This window comes from Schistocerca piceifrons, chromosome 10 (genome assembly GCF_021461385.2).
Source record: "Schistocerca piceifrons isolate TAMUIC-IGC-003096 chromosome 10, iqSchPice1.1, whole genome shotgun sequence".
Lineage (NCBI taxonomy): Eukaryota > Metazoa > Arthropoda > Insecta > Orthoptera > Acrididae > Schistocerca > Schistocerca piceifrons.
In genome coordinates this window covers 58,323,191-58,345,742 of record NC_060147.1, presented here as the reverse complement: position 1 = coordinate 58,345,742, position 22,552 = coordinate 58,323,191, and positions in this window count along the sequence as shown.

Below are 22,552 nucleotides of genomic sequence, written 5' to 3'. Positions count from 1 at the left end.
TAAAAACAGTGACCACGCAGTAAATAATAATAAGAATAAAAATATTAGTAGTAAAATCATGATGATGGTGATGATTATTTTTCAGTAAATAGATGAACAGCGAACAAATGACGGGAATTTCTGACGCCAGGAAGCCGCGAAGTGATTCTCATCGCCATCTTGTGTAGATAGTGGCCATGATTATAGCTGCCGGTATCGTGCAGCGCATGCGGTGCGTCGCGTGAACAGGGATGCAAACGTGACGCGCGAGCTCCGCACAGTGGAACGGGGCGCGAGACCGCCGTTCTGGTTGGCAGCACTGGCGAACGGACGCCGCGGATACGGCTCGTGGGACGTGGACCCGTCCGCTCCGGAACGAACGTTAATAGCGCGTTTTATTCGACGTACCTGACCAGCGCTCGCGGTAGCGTATAAAATCCAGTCGAGGCAGCTCCATTAACACCAGAGAAATGGGGATAGGCAGTGGAAGTGGGAGGGAGGGGGGGGGGGGCAGAGGTGAGACGGGGGGTGGGGGGGGATCGGAGCCGTACCGAGATGTTCGTGAGCCGCTGGCAGGACTGCCAACTCCCTTTGTGCATTTTTTTCTGCGTAGATTTAGCAAGCTTTATAATTTTGTACCGCACATGAGTTTAATAAAAATGATGCATTATCTAACAACTAATATTTAAATGAATTAAATTAATGTAAAATATTGCCGACAAAAATAAAATAAAAAATGAATATTAAGTTTCTAACAACCCTACCACAACAAAGGTCAAAATTTAATAATGATTGTGGTGTTGCTCACGCTGCTAAATACTGCATTTTCGGGCAACAACAAAGTTACTATGTGGCAGGTGTCATTAGAGCACAGTTGATAAAAGTCATTTCATGTAATAATAAATAAACTAGGCATTCATCTTTTCGTATTTCCCACGCTGGTCTCGTTGTAAAATCATAGCTCAATCGTCGAAAATCTAGGTGGTGATGATTCCAAGCTCGGATGCAAAGAGGCCTAAGTTTTTATTCTGCGATATTCAAAAGTTTTATAGATATATTTCACAAACGATTCTTGAAGATTACACTTTTGCAGGACAATGGTGATGCAAAGAAAAAGTAATCAGCACTCCGAATTTAAGTTACACTTCCTTTTAATTGCTTTTATTGCAATATCACGTAACACACAAAACATCACTTCACAATACAAAACATACTTGAAAACATCTTCCTCAGTGTTAAAGTTCACATTTTATAAGCTGACTACAATATGCGTCTTTCCAACATGACGTCCAAGACTTGACTTTCTAAAGGTCCGGCTCTCTAACTAATAATCACTTACGTGCTGTAGTGTAACGACGTATAGTTTTGCATGAATGGTTTTCTTTTGATATATGACCAAGTGCAGACTTCGTCACATACGTCAGTTACAACACACTTTAAAATTATTTAAATTTTTTTTACATTGTCTCAGAATGGTTCTTGAACGAAACTGTAAAACATCATCATTTGAGTCGTATGAGCAGGATTTCGTCACTCAGTCCTATTGGTTTGCGTAAACTTTATCAATGTAGATGTCGTTTTGTTTCTTCTCAGAAGTTATATTAATGCAAGTTATCTGATTTAACAAATATTAGAACCACATTGAATAAACTTTCAAGACTCAAACTCGCGATGAATATTGTCAAAAATTAATAATCATGTCAAATAAATCAGTCATCCTTCTTCCTTAATATTATTCTTCATAAATAAATTCTCGGAACACGTATTTAAACTTTTGTGGTATACACTACTTTATTATCTTCATACATATAGACGTGAACCTGAGCCTTGACAAGATAGGACTGAACATTTACACATGATTAAACTTTCTAAGACGTCATTGTTGTACAAACATTACGAAATCTCAATTTTTTTAATTTTTAGAAGCACGACGCAACAACTCGGTTTCAGGATCATCTGTTGCTCTTTGGCTGTCGACCCGCGACGTATAGTGGCCAGCAATTTTCTCTCTGGTCCCGGCAACGAAGATGCTGTCTCCGTTCGCCGCGCCGCCCTCTCCGCACATGAAACATAAAAAATAAATACAAACTTTACACAATTCACAACCACTACAAATATTACAAAAAATACATAAACAAATAACTAAATTAAACCTATATTCACCTGCAAACTGGGCTGACACTGGTGGAGGGGTGACGCTTCAATTTCGCGTCCCACTACAGTGCCCAGAAATCCGAGTTACAAGTACGGCAAACATCATAGCGACAAAAGAAAGAATACACATAAGAATAATATCATTGCAATACAAACATATCGATGTATGAAAGTACCTCTACATTAATGAAATCAAATCTGAATGTTGTCTCAGAAATATGTCAACTACTTTACAGTAACACAGTAAAATATTGCTGGTATCGAGAGTTTCAGGTGAGCTGCCGCAATGGATACGTAATTCAAGTACCATTACAAGTTGTACAAACTTGCTAATAAACTGAAAGTGTTATTGTTTGTGACAGACGCTACGGCGTTTTCATGTGATAAAGCATTAAAAAAAATTCTTCCGCATTAATTGTTAACAGGGCATAAATTATTAATCTACATGTATAGAAATATAAATTTTCGTTTCCGTAAAATCATATATCTCAGAAAGTTCTCCAGCAATTCCTTAGAAATTTTCACACAACGTTGCATTCGAGAACGAGCGTGTTATTAGATACCTAATGAATGTATAGGGATACGTTACTAGCGAAAACAGCATAGTCATTTGTTCCAAATCTTAAATTTGCGGAAACTCTTCACTAATTTCTTTGAAATTTTGACGCACCGTTGCAATCGAGTATGCGCGTATTTTTGTATATCTAATGGTGCGCCGTCAAGAACACACACACACACACAGACACACACACACACACACACACACACACACACACACACACACACACACACGTGAAGTCAGGAACGCATGTCGGCTACGTCATCCAATGACGCTAGAGAGAGTCGAAGATACAGGTGCCGGCGCCTTAAATGTGGTCAAAAGTATCCGGACTCCTGGCTGAAAATGACTTACAAATTCGTGGCGTCCATTACAGGGATGTTATTGTCGCGTACTGTGGACTACCAACAGGTGCTCGATCGTGTTGAAATATGGAGTCGCTATCCCCGAATTCGTCTTCAACAGTGGGAACCACGAAGGTGCTTAAAACATCAATGTAGGCCTGTGCAGTGATACTGCCACGCAAGACAACAAGGGGTGCAAGTCCCCTCCATGAAAAACACGACCACACCATAACACTACCGCCTCCGAATTTTACTGTTACCATTACAAACGCCTGCAGATGACGTTCAGCGGGCATTCGCAAGTTTTCTCACCTCCCGCCTAACTGTCATAGTACTTGCAGTGGATCCTGATGCAGTTTGGAATTCCCGTGTGACGGTCTGGATGGATGTCCGCCTATTACACGTTAGGACCCTCTTCTACTGTCGGCGGTCTGTGTCAGTCAACAGACGAGGTCGGCCTGTACGCTTTTGTGCTGTACGTGTCCCTTCACTATCACATCGTAAACAGTGGACCTAGGGATGTTTAGAAGTGTGGAAATCTCGCGTACAGACGTATGACACAGGTGACACCTAATCACTTGACCACGTTCGAAGTCCATGAGTTCCGTGGTGCGCCCCATGCTCCTCATCATGGAATTATCCTCTATATAGATGCACGCAGAGGCGCCGGTGCCTATATCTTCGACGTTCTGTAGCACCGTTGGATGACCTTTCCGGACACGGGTTCCTGCTTCATTTTGTTCCTCAAGACACCTTCTACGTCACCTCGAGGTTTGTTGGTGTTGTTCTGAAACATCCTGTATGTACATATACGCACCATCCTCTCCAGTAGGTATGTGAAAACACGTTCGTATTCGAATGCAACGTTGAGCCAAAATTTAAAAGAAATCGGTGAAGAACTTACTGAGAAATAAGGTTTTGAGCAAAAAACATGCAATTTTTGCTAACGAAGTATCTCATGTAGATACACCGAGCCAGGTGGCGCAGTGGTTAGCACACTGGACTCGCATTCGGGAGGACGACGGTTCAGACCCGCTTCCGGCCATTCTGATTCAGGTTTTTTTAATTTTTTTTTTATTTCCCTAACTCGCTTCAGCCAAATGCCAGACTGGTTCCTTCCAAAGGGCACGGCTGGCTTCCTTCTCCATCCTCCCCTAATCCGAGCTTGTGCTCCGTCTCTAATGATATCGTTGTCGACGGGACGTTAGCGCACTAATCTCCTCCTTCTCTCGTATAGATGAAAGGGACCCCCTCTGCACCTGAGCCTATTTCGCTAGTTGCGGTCTACGGTTCTCCGAGAGAGAGAGAGAGAGAGAGAGAGAGAGAGAGAGAGAGAGTGGTCATAGTGAAAGTGAGTGAAAGTGATGAAGAGAGAGTGGGGGCAGTGTGTGTCTATGTATGAGAGACACACAGAGAGAGAGAGAGAGAGAGAGAGAGAGAGAGAGAGAGAGAGAGAGAGAGAGAGAGAAAAGCAATGAGTGAAAGTGAGAAGGAGAGAATCAGGGAAAGCGTATGTGCGTGTCTGTGTTTGTGTGTGTGTGTGTGTGTGTGTGTGTGTCTGTGTGTGTGTGAGAGAGAGAGAGAGAGAGAGAGAGAGAGAGAGAGAGAGAGAGAAACCAGTAGGAGGCAGGGTGAAATATAGGCTGGAAGCCCGAGAAAATTCTATTAATTCATATCGCCGAGAAACCATGCATTCATACAGGCAGTTAGTTTGATAGTAAACTGGAGGGATTAGTGAACGATATTTACATCTACACCTACAATGGTTAAGCCACGACTAGTAGACCGTCAGAGGGGTGAAGCGCAAAAGAGCAACGAACAGCAGCCTTATCACGTTACCGTTCAGTAAACATTAGTCGTATTACTGTTATAGTTCAGGAAACATGAGACGTATCACCTATCACTGATATACTCCGATTAAAGTTCCTCGGTGATGTGAGGTTTCATTTATCTGCGTGATAGGAGCCAGCCGCCAACAGAGCGGAATTTTTTTTTTTATTCCGTAAGCACCGCGTGCTATCTGTGTAGTCAGATTTGCAGAGACACGCAGAGCCTTCTCTAGCGTAGCAGCCTGCACGCTGGATTCACAAAGTTACTTTATTCGAGCTAGAGTGTTCGTAAGTGGAACAATTTTTGCAGTTACGGAGGTAGCGTCAGCTGGCATGCTCCACAAACTGCTGCGACTTCCCCTGTCTGTCGGCTCTGCTACACTTGGAAGCAGTTGCTTAGGGACGTGGCTTAGTTCTGCTGATCACGGCATTAAGGTCACGTGATGGTTCTCGTTTCGGAAGACTCACGGCACTCGGCGGTAAACAAGACAAATCTCCATCTTGCGTGTTAGCGTGACTTTCGTGCTAATATTCTATGGTTCCTAGGAGACTTTATGCAGCGAATAAGGAAGCAGTGCAATGAGAGGGTTAATACTCGCTTTAATTCCTTCACCTGGAAAGGAAAGGTACCGACACCCCGCCAGGTGACAAGCAGGTGATTTGGATCTTAATGGTGAACCTCGCAATCACTTCTCATGTATCGGACAAATATGCGAAATTAATTTTCGAGAGTGAGGAAATCCGAAAAGACTTCTACAACGCTGGAAAATCAGCTTCTTTACTTGTGTACCTCGAACATCATTTTATTTCACTCAAATAACTTGGGCAACGCAGCTTATAGTCGTCCGTCAGAAACTGCATCTGTGTGCACCACAGATCCCAGTTATTTTGGTTCGAAGTGTCAGAGAAAGAATCGTTCATTAGTCCATCACAGAGTGCTCATATCTACTACGGCGAATCCAAAAAGAATAGACACAGTTTTTCTTGTTAGACTATTATTCAGGTTTGTTGACATTGTCAGGCAGAAGATAGGCGATCTGTAGTTTTTTTTTCTAATTTATGTTAGGGTTAAACACCCATGAGATCAGGATCGCGCATGAATCTTCATTATTTGGATGGATTAATATTTTCAGTTAAGAATCTATCCATTTTCAGATGATCAAACATTCTTGGTCAGTGTTGCTGCCATTACGACTTCACGCATCGTTAAAATCTTTACCAAAATGAGAACATTCAAAAGCTTTTTTTTTTGGATCATCACCTGCGACCAGCTTTGCGAAAGAAGCGGCGACACTTTCTGCGCAACCCACCCATCATTTTGCACGACAATCCACGGGCTTGTGGCTGCTCTGTTCGGATCGATGGGACTGGGAAGTACTGTACCATCCACCACACTCCCCGGACTTAAGTCTTTGTGACTTTGATTTGATTCCGAAGTTGAAGGAACCACTTCGTGGCATTCGCTTCAGACTGTTCCACAGATTCGACAAGCAGTAAACCGCTCCATTCGCAATATCAACAGAACAGGCTCTGCTAACGGTATACTAAGCCTTCCACATCGCTGGCAACGGGTTCTACACAACCCTGGTGACTACTTTGAAGGACAGTAACAGGTGCTAAGATGTAACTCTTTCGTATCGTCACGATAAAGGATGACAGCCAAAAACAGTTGCAGGATAAAAATTTATTAAAATTTCTTGACCATGGTTTCGGTACATATAAATATACCTTCATCAGAAGTAAAAAATCCTGAACAGGAAGACACTTTCATTAGAAAAGCCATAGCATCGGAAGTGAGAAAGAAAAGCTTAAGTAACAGTGAAATTAACAAAGTAATACAGGCACAAAATCTTCAGTTACTTACTGAAATTACATCATGTAATGGAGATTAATAAAACAATTATGCCAAAGGCGTCGTCAATAACTGAGACATCTTCTCCATTTGTACAACATGACTATGGGCACAGGGTCAAAGCGAACAGTTTAGCACCATTACTTCACCTATGAACTATTTTTGATGTTTGTTGGTTGTGATTTTCGATGTGTATGTGTGGTTAATTGACTAGTATGTTTTTATTCACAATGACAGATGGTTTCGTTTTATTATAACATTTTGGTTGTTTTCGCTAGTATGTATTTCACCGCCTACGTTACGCGAGATTCTCGCGCATTACACTAGTGTCCTCTCTCGTTAGATGTTCCGTAGCGCAAGATTTATCTGTTTGACACTAGGACACAGGTAAATTGGTTCTATATTTTCTATTTTACATAAATGTTTTTAAATGGCCTGATACGTTTTATTTATTATGACAGAAAGTTTGAATTAACACAACTTTTAATAATTTTTGATGCGCTTATGTATGTATTCATGGATTTTAATATGCGCGAGTGTCTGGCACATACAAGTGCCCTCTCTCGGCGAAACCATCTGCCCTAGTGATTTCACACTCTTGACTCTTGTCGCGATAGTTCATAGGCGAAGTAATGGTGCTAAACTGTTCGCTTTGACCCTGTGCCCATAGTCATGTTGTACAAATGGAGAAGATGTCTCAATTATTGACGACGCCTTTGGCATAATTGTTTTATTAATCTCCATTAGGGGCCTACATGATGTAATTTCAGTAAGTAACTAAAGATTTTGTGCCTGTATTACTTTGTTAATTTCACTGTTACTTAAGCTTTTCTTTCTCACTTCCGATGCTATGGCTTTTCTAATGAAAGTGTCTTCCTGTTCAGGAGATTTTACTTCTGATGAAGGTATATTTATATGTACCGAAACCATGGTCAAGAAATTTTAATAAATTTTTATCCTGCAACTGTTTTTGGCTGTCATCCTTTATCGTGAAGAAAATCAACAGTTGCTGTTGCAGCCATGTTTAAAATCTTTCGTATCGGTTGTGAATAAATAGTTGCCACTATTTTAGTTGCAACCCTCGTACAATGATAATCAAAAAATAGGAACAGATTTCAAAGATTTATTGCTTCCAAACTGGAGAAGATAGGAAAACAATTCCAACGCTCCTGGGAAGAGAAAAGTTCAAATCTTTACGCACTAGATGTGGGCACTGTGTGTTATACGAAAAATATCAAAACGGTGGCTCATTTCCTGTCACACACGAAGCAGCTGGTCTCTCGTTATCGAACTCATAGCTTCAACAATGCGATGTCATAGACTTTCAAGAGTGTCCGCCGTATGGGGAATAAAAACGCCGTTTCTACGTAAGCCTACAGATAATAGTCACAAGGTGTGAAGTCTGGGATGCTATGAACTACATCGCCGGTGGCCTGTATGGCCTCCAGACCTCACACCTTGTGGGCTTACGTAAAAACGGCGTTTTTATTCCCCCTATGGCTGACACTCTTGAATGACAATGACATCGCATTGTCGAAGCTATGTGTTCGATAACGAGAGACCAGCTGCTTTGTGTGAGACAGGAAATGAGCCACCGTTTGGATATCTGTTGTGTAACACTCGGTGACCACATCGAGTGCGTAAAAATTTTAACTTCTCTTTCCGGAACGTTGGAATTGTGTTTCTGTCTTTTTTAGTTGGGAAGCGATAAAGGTTTGAAATCTGTATGTTTTTCCACCGAAATGAACACCAGATGTACGATTAGTAATGACAAACTTCGTTTCATCGCCCCAAATCGTTATCCCTTCTGGAATACTCAGACATAATTGAATGGGTGCCACAGTGTCTGCTGTAATGCGGATTGCCTGCATTGTTCTGAAACCTGTTGCAGGCAACCCTTGCTCTGTGTATTACGGCAGGAACGGTAGCTCCGTTGCATTCTATTTAAGTCTGAAGGTTTGAGGTTTAGAACAGTGAAAGCAGGTCTGACGTCACTGATTGTACCTCTAATTTTCACTTCCGTAGAAATAACGTACATTTGCCATCTAATAAGACGTAACTAGCTATTGAATATGATGCTTTTTTACCTTTATGGATTGTGCATTACTGCCCCTTGTATGAGCTCCTGACATAAATTCATCCCTAGCCAATTCTATTTTTCACATTTTCTTTCGTTTCGGAAATATATGAGATGGCAGAGTTACGAGGAGACACTGTATTTTGCATCACAGAACGTGTACTGAATTTTATGAACTGCTGGCCTTTAGAACTGATTTATATTTATACTGACCATTGCGCCTCGGCTTATACCTCACAAGATTATTTGCCTCGAATGCTTTTTTAACATCCTACACTTGGAAAATATTCGCGATCTCTTGCGATACTGTCCCAAAATACGTCATCGCAACGATTTTTGTTTTATCATCGTAAACTTAATTCGTTTACTACGTATCACCCTCAGGCAGCAATTTATTAACAATACCTACGTTGCAACCCTTCTTAACTGTTATTTTCTTAATGAAGTTTAGTTCGCTGTCGCTATGCTTCCTGGCCGTTAGCATATTGTCTGCGCTGCGCTCTAGACTACGGAAGACTGCTTCTTTATAAGCCTGTGAATAAGTGAATCACTAGACATCACAGGATGAGTTATTTGCTGTAAATGGTGAATTATTGCTCCTTGCCCTGTATTTAACGTTGAAATTCGGTGAATTATAGCTTAGTGTCGGTTTCGCGGTCCGTGGCAGACTCAATTTTGATCTGAGAGTCGTTGAACGTTCTTATTATTTCGTCAATATCTTCATCGGAACCGTTAATAAACAACAAAGTATGGCCAATGTAACGTTAGTAGTAAAACAAATTTACCCATTGTGACTTGGTGAGATTTTAGAACTTAGTTTTCTACGTCATCGATAAAAGTATCAGCCATGTCTCTGAAATCAATGACTTACCGTAAAACGAGGACCCAAAACCCAATGTGTTCTTACTTCAATTCTGTTTTATGAACGCCGCCATTATTATTAATGGTCGATTTTTTCAGAGTTTTAACTTCATGACCTAAGTTTTATGTCTCATGGTTGTTGTTGTTGTGGTCTTCAGTCCTGAGACTAGTTTGATGCAGATCTCCATGCTACCCTATCCTGTGGAAGCTCCTTCAACTCCCAGTACCTACTGCCACCTACATCCTTCTGAATCTGCTTAGTGTATTCATCTCTTGGTCTCCCTCTGCGATTTTTACCCTCCACGCTGCCCTCCAATGCTAAATTAGTGATCCCTTGATGCCTCAGGACATGTCCTACCAACCGATCCCTTCTTCTAGTCGTGCCACAAACTTCTCTTCTCCCCAATCCTATTCAATACCTCCTCATTAGTTACGTGATCTACCCACCTAATCTTCAAAATTCTTCTGTAGCACCACATTTCGAAAACTTGTAATCTCTTCTTGTCCAAACTATTTATTGTCCATGTTTCAGTTCCATACATGGCTACACTCCATACAAATACTTTCAGAAACCACTTCCTGACACTTAAATCTATACTCAATGTTAACAAATTTCTCTTCTTCAGAAACGCTTTCCTTGTCATTGCCAGTCTACATTTTATATCCTCTCTACTTCGACCATCATCAGCTATTTTGCTCCCCAAATAGCAAAACTCCTTTACTACTTTAAGTGTCTCATTTCCTAATCTAATACTCTCAGCATCACCCGACTTAATTCGACTACATTCCATTATCCTCAATTTTCTTTTGTTGATGTTCATCTTATATCCTCCTTTCAAGACACTATCCATTCCGTTCAACTGCTCTTTCAAGTCCTTTGCTGTCTCTGACAGAATTGCAATGCCATCGGCAAACCTCAAAGTTTTTATTACTTCTCCATGGATTTTAATACCTACTCCGAATTTTTCTTTTGTTTCCGTCACTGCTTGCTCAATATAAAGATTGAATAACATTGGGGAGAGGCTACAACCCTGTCTTACTCCCTTCCCAACCACTGCTTCCCTTTCATGCCCCTCGACTCTTATAACTGCCATTTGGTTTCTGTACAAATTGTAAACAGCGTTTCGCTCCCTGTATTTTACCCCTGCCACCTTTAGAATTTGAAAGAGAGTATTCCAGTCAACATTGTCAAAAGCTTTCTCTAAGTCTACAAATGCTAGAAATGTAGGTTTGCCTTTCCTTAATCTTTCTTCTAAGATAAGTCGTAAGGTCAGTAGTGCCTCACGTGTTCCAACATTTCTACGGAATCCAAACTGAGTACTATTTCTCGAAACGCGCTATTGAGCTGCGCGTATGGCAGAGATACGGTTGGATGTTAGTTAGGTTAGGTTAAATAATGTCAGTTTAGTTTGCTTTAGGCTCTTTTAGGTTAAGTCAGTCCAGTTACATTGGCGAACGCTACAAGAGAGTTGTTGTGGACTATGAAGTGATCTCCTGTTCAAAATTACTGCAGCGTACACTGCTAGAAAGGTCGAGGAATACAGGGTCTCCCAAAATAATGGATACACTCTTTGATACTGAATATCTCTTTAATGGATAGGGTTAGAAGTACAATTTTAGTGGTGTTAGATGCCTCGTGGTCCGATTTAAGGTGGCAAATGTTCAAACTGGTGTCCGTCCACAGCTGTATACCGTCGAGAATGACCCTCGACTGAGCGACACGCCAACTTTATTGTTTCCAACGCAACAGCATCACAGACTTCCTCAATTTGCTCTCTAAGATCATCCAGTGTGTGTGGTCTCGCAGTGTAAACTGTATTCTTGAGAGTACCCCAGAGAAAGAAGTCTACAGGAGTTAAATTTGGAGATCCAGCGGCATACTCCACACTCCCACTCCGTCCTATCCATGTGGCAGGGAATGTAAGATTGAGAAATGCCCTCACATCCAGATGAAAGAGAGATGGCGCCCCATACTGTTAAAACTAATAATCATCATTTCCAAACACAAAACTAAGATCAGGAGTTATCATTTCCAACATTTCCAAGTACGAGTCGCCCGTGACAGTGTTGTCAAAGAAGTACGGCCCAATTAACCCTGTAGAAGACAGACTATACCAGATTGTTGCTCCTGGTAGATTAACATGACTTTGCTCGGTCACTTATAGATTTTCACTGGCCCAGTACACGCAACTGTGGCGGTTAATTGTTCCATAAAGTTTAAACGTCGCTTCATCTGTCTAAAGAATTCGATCTTTCAAACGTTACTCTTCGTCACATCTGTTAATGAACCACTCACAAATTCGCTTCGCCTATCAGGATCATCCTCGGTAAGAACATGGAGAAGTCTTGGAATGTAAGGCTTAAAGTTCTGAGACCGCAAAATTCTATGAACACTGCTTCTGCAGATCTCAGTCTCACGAGAGCATTGCTTTACAGATTTATTCGGGAATCGTGTGTATGCCTGGGTTACTACTGTATCAACACTCTCATCTTCTGTTGAATTCCTCTTTCATCCCCTATGTCCCTTCTTCATATCGCGCACCGTTCCTTCGTCTTTAAACTTATCTCTGATTCTTGTAATTGTTACTCTTGTCTGTGGTGGTGTTCCAAATTCAACTTTCCAACGTCCGCGTACCGCACCCAGATTCTCTGTTTTCCAGAAATACGTAAGCACCCATTTCCGTTGTTCAAACGATAACGCCATGTTTACTGACAATCCTGAAACAAAAGATAGCATTGTTACCTTTTTCACCGACTTTTGTATCCCTTAATTAAAGAGATATTCTGTTTCAAAGAGTGTACACATTATCACAAGCTGCGACATCGTCGCGAACGAACAGTGACCCGTACATGTAATAAGTTTCCTTTAATTTATGTCTATAGTCACAAACTTTTTATTAACAGATTACCGGTTTCGGTCTTTAATGACCATCATCAGATCTGCAGCAAAAATGGGAAAAACATAAGTACACTCGCAAACTGTATACAGGTTAAGAACAATACATAGACCATAATGAAAAGGAGTACTGACAAAACTTACACATGTGTGCTTTAAATATGAACAGGCATACCTGTTTCATAAAAACGAAGTCCTAATGTACTGCAGCCATAGTGGCATCGTCAAATGTTAAATGCGGAATAAGCACCAGCATCGTCAAATACGTATAAATAACATCACGTGCACGAGTCATGTTGTCACTAGTACTACTGTTCAAAAAAAGTTGCCGTACAGTAAAATGGTTCAAATGGCTCTGAGCACTATGGGACTTAACATCTATGGTCATCAGTCACCTAGAACTTAGAACTACTTAAACCTAACTAACCTAAGGACATCACACAACACCCAGTCATCACGAGGCAGAGAAAATCCCTGACCCCGCCGGGAATCGAACCCGGGGACCCGGGCGCGGGAAGCGAGAACACTACCGCACGACCACGAGCTGCGGACTGCCGTACAGTATCCACATGATGTTTGTGTTGTAAGTTAACCAGATGTCGCTAATATCGGAATACACTAGTTTTCAATAATTATTTTGGGACACCTGTGTATCGCTTCGTTCTACGTATATCTCATGAAAAGACGACGATTCGAGCTCACACGGTGGCTAAACAGTAATAGTTCTTCCTGCAGACCATTCCCAACAGGTACAGGAAAGGGGGAAACGACAATGTTCTGCAAAGTACGCACCGCCACACCCCACACGGTGGCCTGCGAAGTACGCATGTGGACGTCAGCGTGTGTCGCCTTCAGCGCGGATCAACACTGGGCGGGTCGGATGGAAAATTCCAGCGCTGTCCCTCAGCCTGGAGTTAATAAAGTTAATTACTATCACCGAACCTCAGACTCCGTGCGGACGAGCCAACAGCTCATCCACTTTAAAAGCAGCACCAGTGCAAGCCACGTCACGAATGCTTTGCGGAGCTAACCGCCTCTCCCACGGCACCCTGTGTCTGCCAGAGGAAAGGAGGGATTGGGGGGGGGGGGGGGACGACGTTGCCCGGGCACTGGCTTTTATCTTGATAAACCGCAATTTCGAAACGAATTAGCATGGAAGCACATTTAGTAAACGCTCCCTCTCTGCCCACTCCCCGGAATTCGCCCTCCCCCGCTTCCTTTCCGCTTCCCTGGCTCCGCCCGACTACTAGGCTGACCCTCCCCTCCCCACCCACTACCCCCTCCCACAGAAGCAGTCGCGGGAGATTAACGAATATATTAAGATAAGAGAGATGGATACAGCGCGCTGGCTGGTGTTAAATTTAGCAGCTCGTCCGACCGCGCGCAGATAGCATCTAGAGCCAACTCTTTCCTCCCCAACCCCTGCCTCACTCTCCCCAGGCTACACACCGCAGCCCCTCTCACTGCGCCACCCGGAGGGCCGATGTTTTACATGAAATTATAATACGTCAGCGCGGGCTCGCTACACGTTTGTATTCTGCGAGCAGTGCGATTGAATAATCTCCAGCCGTTTAGGACGGTCCGCCCTCGCTAAAGGGCCACCTTTTTGTTCGCCGGCGGTCGAGCTGATGTTAAGTGGATTTTCTCTCTCTCACTCAACCTCTTCCTCTCGCTCTCTCACTCTCCACTTCGCCGTTTCCGTTCCCTCTCTGTCTCGCTGCCAAATTGTTCCCCAAGTACCATCAACACAGCCGTCCGATATTCAGGCCGGATTACAGTGTCTTAAATCTAAAAAGAGACCTGTTGTCGTGATGTGGAAGGTAGCTTCTATTTCATGAGATACTTTGTAATTAAAAACGTCAATGGTATGCCTCTGAACTAAAAATGAGAAGGGTGGCACAGTCTTTAATGTAATGGAGCTGTTTTAGAGATGTACGAAGCTAAAAATATGACAGTGCTGCTCTGTTACCATAATTTTTATTGTTTGCTTCCTATATACAACGTAGCTGCTAGGGCGGTCGTTTGAGTTCTCAGATGAAATTTGGGAATCTCCAGCACCCGAGTACTTCTTGAAAAGACAGTTAAGACCTTTCGTAGACAGCACGGCGATTCCTCCTGAGACTGTCGGATACTACCCAATTCCAGGTCCCCTGGGTAATGGGCGTTCTCAGGCACTATTGGGAGTGTGGCAGAAGTGACAAGTAAGCATCCTTCATGGTTATTTGTCCAACATGATGAGAGAATTAACATCAACATTAGTGGTAATTCTGTAATTACCCTGCAACCGGCAACTTGGCATATTTCATCTGTTTTCTTTCCGTCCAATACTAAACAAGTAGGCCTATCTCAGTCACACCTTAAACTACCTACACTATTTGAACATTTTCCCTTTTGTTCTTCTTAGCTTAGCTGATCGTTTTATCCTATTATTTCTCGTTCTTCCCCTGTCCATTCGAACGATTTCGAATTCTGATTCCTTCATGCTGTTGTATACGTTTCTCTTAAGCACCACTACATTCATTAGACAAGAAGGTAATGAAGAAATTGCTGAATGTTAGCAAGACTACATTTCTTAAATTTGTCATATTCGTTACTGTACATAGCATGTTAAAAATACTTATTCCGTATTTTGAGACGTGGTAGTATGGACCAAGAAAAGAGAAAAGTCACTTGAAGATGGGCTCCATAATACATAGCTAAGAGCTCAGAGCAATTTATCATCTTTGCTACTCTGAAACACACTTTTCGTACTGTAAGCTCTTCACTGTTACCAAAGACCAACAGAACGCTGTAAACAAATGAACAAACGTTATTCTATTATTGTGAAACAGCAGTGCTTCTAAACTAATCTGCTTACTATTGTGTTGTGTACATAGTTCCGCGTAGTCAGCGCGTACACAACTTTCCCACTAGAGCGCGCCACACTAAACACAACAGCGCACACGCTGCACTCGTCCCTCTCCGTACTATGAGTGGCGCTGCCATAGAGACGGACCAAATTCTGCTTCCGCCGATCCGCATATTAATATGTAACGCAGCCAATGAGATTGCTGCTTACGTAGAACCTTTTCTCCTCGCGTATCACACTCGTTCAGTGATACATGAGCACATGAGGTATTATAACGAGTGTACACACCTCCGATTAATCAGCCTGCATTTGTCTGCACCAGTCTACCTTTGTCTATACCAGTCTATAGTCAAGTTTCAGTCTGCGCCTAATAAGATTACCATATTCCTGTACATAGCCATGAAGATAAATGTATAGACACTTTTGTCAAGTATCAGACATATATGTGAGAGTAAGATTAACGTACCAGTACCAAAGGAATTTCAGATTTTCAACTGTAAATAGCATCCAGAATCAAGATACGTAATATCTATATTTTTTATTATTTTAATAAATGTGTGTGAAAATTAATCAAGTTCTGTTTAAAGTTGGTCACCGTCAATCTGCTACTCTAAGCGTGTAAGTGGCATTTCTATCGTCTGATCTAAAGGCAGAAGATAAAAACGCCACGATAAGACCACGAGACATATTGATGACACTCGTGTACTTCGTTAGAGAGACAAGTCAAATAATCTGATGGTGTGTGCACCGAAGGTCTTACAGTACGCACACCACATATTGCATACGACATGATTTCGTTATCCAAACCATAAGAGATCATATCTGCCATTTCCTGCGTGGAATAATAGGATATCCTTATGATAGACTGTACAAAGATAAGACTACAATGTAAAACCATTTCACATGCCTCAATTAGAAGTAACTATACAGCGCAAGTACGCAGAACAGTGAACATAAGTTTCCTTTAATTTACGTCTATGGTCACAAATTTTTTGTTGACAGATTACCGCTTTCGGTTTATAATGACCATGAATGACTCGTGCTTATGATGTTATTTATATATATTTGACGATACTAGTGCTGATTTTGCATTTAACATTTGACGATTCCACTATGGCTGCAGTGCATTAGGACTTTGTTTTTATAAAACAGGTATGCATCTTCGTACTTAAAGCGCACAAATACATGTATCTGTCAGTAGTACTTTCCATTATGGTCTATTTATTATTTTTGAGCTGTACACAATCTGCGAGTGTATTTAAGTTTTTTTCCCAATTTTTCCTGCAGATCTGATGATGGTCATTATAGACAGAAACCGGTAATCTATTAACAAAAAGTTTGTGACCATAGACGTAAATTAAAGGAAACTTATTGTATATACGGGTCACTGTTTTATCGCAGCTTGTGATAGTGAAGATAGTTTATAGTAACAACACTAACAGACGTTTACAGCGCGCTTTATCCGTGGACAGTAATTGAGCAATGTGAACTCATTTGTTTACTGCATCCTCTAGGTCGTTCGTAATAGCAAAGGACTTGCAGTAGATGAAATGTGTTTCGCAGTAGTCAAGATGAACAAGTATTCATAGATGTCAAGATGCCCAGGTCAGGGCCCGCGTTTAGTGAATATATCTGTCTTCTTTGGTCCATGCTACGACCTTTCAAAATATGAAGAGCGAGGAGGATAGTACAGAATAGCTGTGTGACACAGTACTCAAGATGAACAAGTGTTCACAGCTCTTAATTTCGTAGCCCATAGGTGCTGAACATTACTCTCTTTTTTTCATCCATACAACCACCTCTAAAAATGTGGCATACTTTTTTAACATTCTGTACCTTATCATGTTTACTATTAATATTATTATTATCATTGTTATTATTACTAATTATTGTTATTACTATTATTATAATAATAATAATTATTATTATTGTTGTTGTTATTATATGTTGCTCGTGTACGATACAAACTGTAGTGTCTTACCAGGTGAAGCAAATTTATAAATAAATATATAAGAACTGAATCATGCTTCAGCCATCGGGTAGAGACTTCGGATGTATTTTGGGCATAACTAGGCTAAGACCTAGTAAGTCTGATAGAACTTGGGGTCGGCAGTTGGTATGTCTGGCCCGTTGCGGTTAGCAGCTCTCTATGAGCTACTTTTGGACCTGATGCCCATTGTACACACTGGTGTCAACGTTACTATGGCTCTGTACTCTTCCCCATGTGTGTCTTTTCAGAGGTACAGTCGGCACTGAATTCATTTTTACGCAAAATGTTTTATCAGGTGAGCATCCGCAACTGAGGGACCTATTTAAAGAATACAAAAATCCGCTTCGGTTGCCAGTAATTTCCCACTTCATTGCACGACTGGCTTCATCTTCAGGTGTCACTAAATAATTACGGGAACGTATTCCTGTGGCGCTCCAACCAGTCAGTCATGAAGGGTCACATCCACGTCAAACAAATGCTTGGGAGCGTATGACAGCACCCACAGTGTCTACCTGGACAGCACAATACGGAGTTGAAAATTCTAGTCATTTCAAGGGGGAAAACTGAAAATTACTCGCCACGAAGGAATTACAGGAATAGGACGGAAATTGGTAGATGTGATGTACATTTACGGACAAACAAATGATTAGGGTTTCAGAAAATCTTGATGATTTGTTCAAGTTAAAGAGCTTAACGAATTGAGCAGGCCAATAACGCGTTGGTTCACCTCTGGCACTTATTTGAGTTGTTATTCGGCTTAGCATCGATTGACAGACTTGTTTGATATCTTCCTGTGGAATATCGTGCCAAATTGTGTCCAACTGGAGCGTTAGATCGTCAAAATCCCAAGAAGGTTGGAGAACCCTGCCAACAATCAAGCAGTAGAAACTTTAGGCTTGTGCGAGCGTGAATTCCTGAAATATAAGCCCAGGGTGACTCGCAATAAAGGACAACGAAACGGGATGTATTATATCGTCGACATACCTTTATGCTGTAGGGTTGCCATGGCTCAAAACCAAAACGGTCCTGCTACGACATGAAACTGCGCTCCAGACAATGATTTATGGTTGTCGGGCAGTACGGCGAGCGATAGCCAGGTGTAATCCCACCGCTGACTGCGGCGTCTGCAGACACGTCTTCAAAATGGCTCTGAGCACTATGGGACTCAACTGCTGTGGTCATCAGTCCCCGAGAACTTAGAACTACTTGAACCTAACTAACCTAAGGACATCACACACACCCATGCTCGAGGGAGGATTCGAACCTGCGACCGTAGCAGCAGCGCGGCTCCGGACTGGAGCACCTAGAACCGCACGGCCACCGCTGCCGGCGACACGTCTTCGCTCGTGACCAGGGCTCAGTTCGAAGTGCTACTCATCACTGAAAGTTCTACTGCAGTCAGTGAGATTTCATGCGGGAGACATTTCTGGAGCTGCCCTGGACAGGGGTGAAGGGAAATCATATTTACTACGTGCGCCATAAAACATGTTCATATCCACTTTTTTCCCATTGGAAAGTACCATCATCCAAGGACGTTCTACTAAGTCCTCTCCGGGCGTTGTGGCCAAGCGGTTCTAGGCTCTTCAGTCCGTAAACGCGCTGCTGCTACGGTCGCAGGTTTGAATCCAACCTCGGGCATGGATGTGTGTGATGTCCTTAGGTTAGTTAGGTTTAAGTAGTTCTGGGTCTAGGGGACTGTTGACCTCAGTCCATTTGAACCATTTGAACAGCACGATAACTTATAAACTACTTATACTAGCTTCCTCCAAAAAGCACCATTTACTTTTCATTTACACTAATTTTAAGACTTTACTGTCAATAGACATTGTCCAAGTCAATAATCAACCACTATTAAAAAAAACCGCACATTCGGCAACATCTCAAAATCTGTCTGTTGCCTGCAAATACGAGACCTTGCGTACAATTCATTTCTTTGAAAGCAGCATATCGATAGTGCCTTCCATGCTCGAAATATTTGCGGTGATATACAGTACATAAAGATTTACAGGAATGAAGTTTCTATTCATATCTGATGTTAGATTGTAGTGAGATAAAGTATTCGCATACTGAAGTGATCGAGCTTTAGACACGGTAGTTATTAGGTGAACGACACCCGCGCGTGCTGTTGTCTGTGTTTGCCGTATGGTTACCGTTCGGTGCGATTTAGTGGTCTCGTAACACGCGGCGAAGTGCCAACCGTCGACCGCAGCAGCGGATCGCGTGGGAGCCGGCAGGTCTGCTCCCGCCGCCGCCGCTGATACCCGGCCGCATCTCTCCGGCCAGATTTCCCCAGGGCGCTTGCAGGTGCGGCGCGGGGGAGGCGGCGAAATGTCCGGAGAGCCACTCCAGGTACCTCGCTCCAGCTCCAGCTCCAGCGAGCGCGACCGTTCCACGCCGCCACGACACTCGCGCGCAACGCCACGAGCTGCGGCTCCGCTCGGAGTTATCTGTACAAGCCTACATGTCAGGACATTTCGCGAAACTGCTGATAGACTGTCAGGGCATACTGCATTTACTGCCGCCCCACTGTAGTCCAGGACGGACTCTGTCGTACCTTCAGGTTCTACAATTATGGCGAGAGTTCGTCGTAGACAAAGGCAGCTTTTGGAGGGCTCCCGGCTGTTGCGATAAGACCGCTTTTATCTCTACGACAGGTGCTTGAAAATACGGAAACACCGCGGGAAACGTATTCTTGAACGTAAGTCCAGATGCTATAGAAGACTATAGGCTGCAGTATGGCGTTTTACCATGAATGTCCTCAATATGTTGCAAGAGTCAGTACAGTGTTCTGGGTAGCCGTGAGTGCATTATGCCGGAGCTAAGTGAATTGGGACCCAGGCAAATACGTGGTGCTTGTATGCTGGGCCCTTCCCATCTGGTACTGAGCGCCGCGGGTTTGGAATCCGAGCCAGACAGCACAGAACTTGATAACCACAAGAGGTCTCTGCAGCAGTAGCGCCGTAAGCCGTGGCTGGAGTCTAACGTGAGGACGCCACTGCAGAGCACGTGGTCCCAGCGGCCAATAGCAACATACAGACAGTGTCGTGGGCGGCAGCCTCTCACTCAGCCAGGCCCCTCGTTGTTGTTGTTGTTGTTGTGGTCTTCAGTCCTGAGACTGGTTTGATGCAGCTCTCCATGCTACTCTATCCTGTGCAAGCTTCTTCATCTCCCAGTACCTACTGCAACCTACATCCTTCTGAATCTGCTTAGTGTATTAATCTCTTGGTCTCCCTCTACGATTTTTACCCTCCACGCTGCCCTCCAATGCTAAATTTGTGATCCCTTGATGCCTCAAAACATATCCTACCAACCGATCCCTTCTTCTAGTCAAGTTGTGCCACAAACTTCTCTTCTCCCCAATCCTATTCAATAGCTCCTCATTAGTTACGTGATCTACCCACCTTATCTTCAGCATTCTTCTGTAGCACCACATTTCGAAAGCTTCTATTCTCTTCTTGTCCAAACTAGTTATCGTCCATGTTTCACTTCAATACATGGCTACACTCCATACAAATACTTTCAGAAACGACTTCCTGACACTTAAATCTATACTCGATGTTAACAAATTTCTCTTCTTGAGAAACTCTTTCCTTGCCATTGCCAGTCTACATTTTATATCCTCTCTACTTCGACCATCATCGGTTATTTTACTCCCTAAATAGCAAAACTTCTTTACTACTTTAAGTGTCTCATTTCCTAATCTAATACCCTCAACATCACCCGACTTGATTCGACTACATTCCATTATCCTCGTTTTGCTTTTGTTGATGTTCATCTTATATCCTCCTTTCAAGACACTGTCCATTCCGTTCAACTGCTCTTCCAAGTCCTTCGCTGTCTCTGACAGAATTACAATGTCATCGGCGAACCTCAAAGTTTTTACTTCTTCTCCATGAATTTTAATACCTACTCCGAATTTTTCTTTTGTTTCCTTTACTGCTTGCTCAATATACAGATTGAATAACATCGGGGAGAGGCTACAACCCTGTCTCACTCCTTTCGCAACCACTGCTTCCCTTTCATGCCCCTCGACTCTCATAACTGCCATCTGGTTTCTGTACAATTTGTAAATAGCCTTTCGCCAGGCCCCTCAATGCCGTTAAAACCATGGCTGTGTATTTCACTAAACGGCGCCGTGTACTCCGAAACAACATCTCAATCCGGGGCGTCGGGGCCTGGTTGGATAAGTAACTTTTCTTCTACCGCAACGCAGAATACGTCACCCATAAAGGGTTAAAGTTGACAAAGGTCTTGTACCCGCTCTTCTCCAGCCGAGAGCTGAATTTACACTACTGGCCATTAAAACTGCTACACCAAGAAGAAATGCAGATCATAAACGGGTATTCATTGGACAAATGTATTATAGTAGAACTGACATGTGATTACATTTTCATGAAATTTGGGTGTATAGATCCTGAGAAATCAGTACCCAGAACAACCACCTCTGGCCGTAACAACGGCCTTTATACGCCTGCGCATTAAGTCAACAGAGCTTGGATGGCGTGTGCAGGTACAGCTGCCCGTGCAGCTTCAACACGATACCATAGGTCATCAAGAGTAGTGACTGGCGTATTGTGACGACCCAGTTGCTCGGCCACCATTGACCAGACGTTTCTCAATTGGTGAGAGATCTGGAGATTGTGATGGCCGGGGTAGCAGTCCAACATTTTCTGTATCCAGAAAGGGCCGTACAGGACCTGCAACATTCGGTCGTGCATTATCCTGCTGAAATGTAGGGTTTCGCAGGGATCGAATGAAGGGTAGAGCCACGGGTCGTAACACATCATAAATGTAACGTCCACTGTTCAAAGTGCCATCAGTGCGAACAAGAGGTGACCGAGACGTGTAACCAATGGCAACCCCTTACCATCACGCCGGGTGATACGACAGTATGCCGATGACGAATTCACGCTTCCAATCCACGTTCAACGCGATGTCGCCAAACATGGGTGCCACCATCATGATGCTGTAAACAGAACCTGGATTCATCCGAAAAAAGGACGTTTTGCCATTCTGCACCCAGGTTCGTCGTTGAGTACACCATCGCAGGCGCTCCTGTATGTGATGTAGCGTCGAGGGAACCGCATCCATGGTCTCCGAGCTGATAGTCCATGCTGCTACAAACGTCGTCGAACTGTTCGTACAGATGGTTGTTGTCTTGCG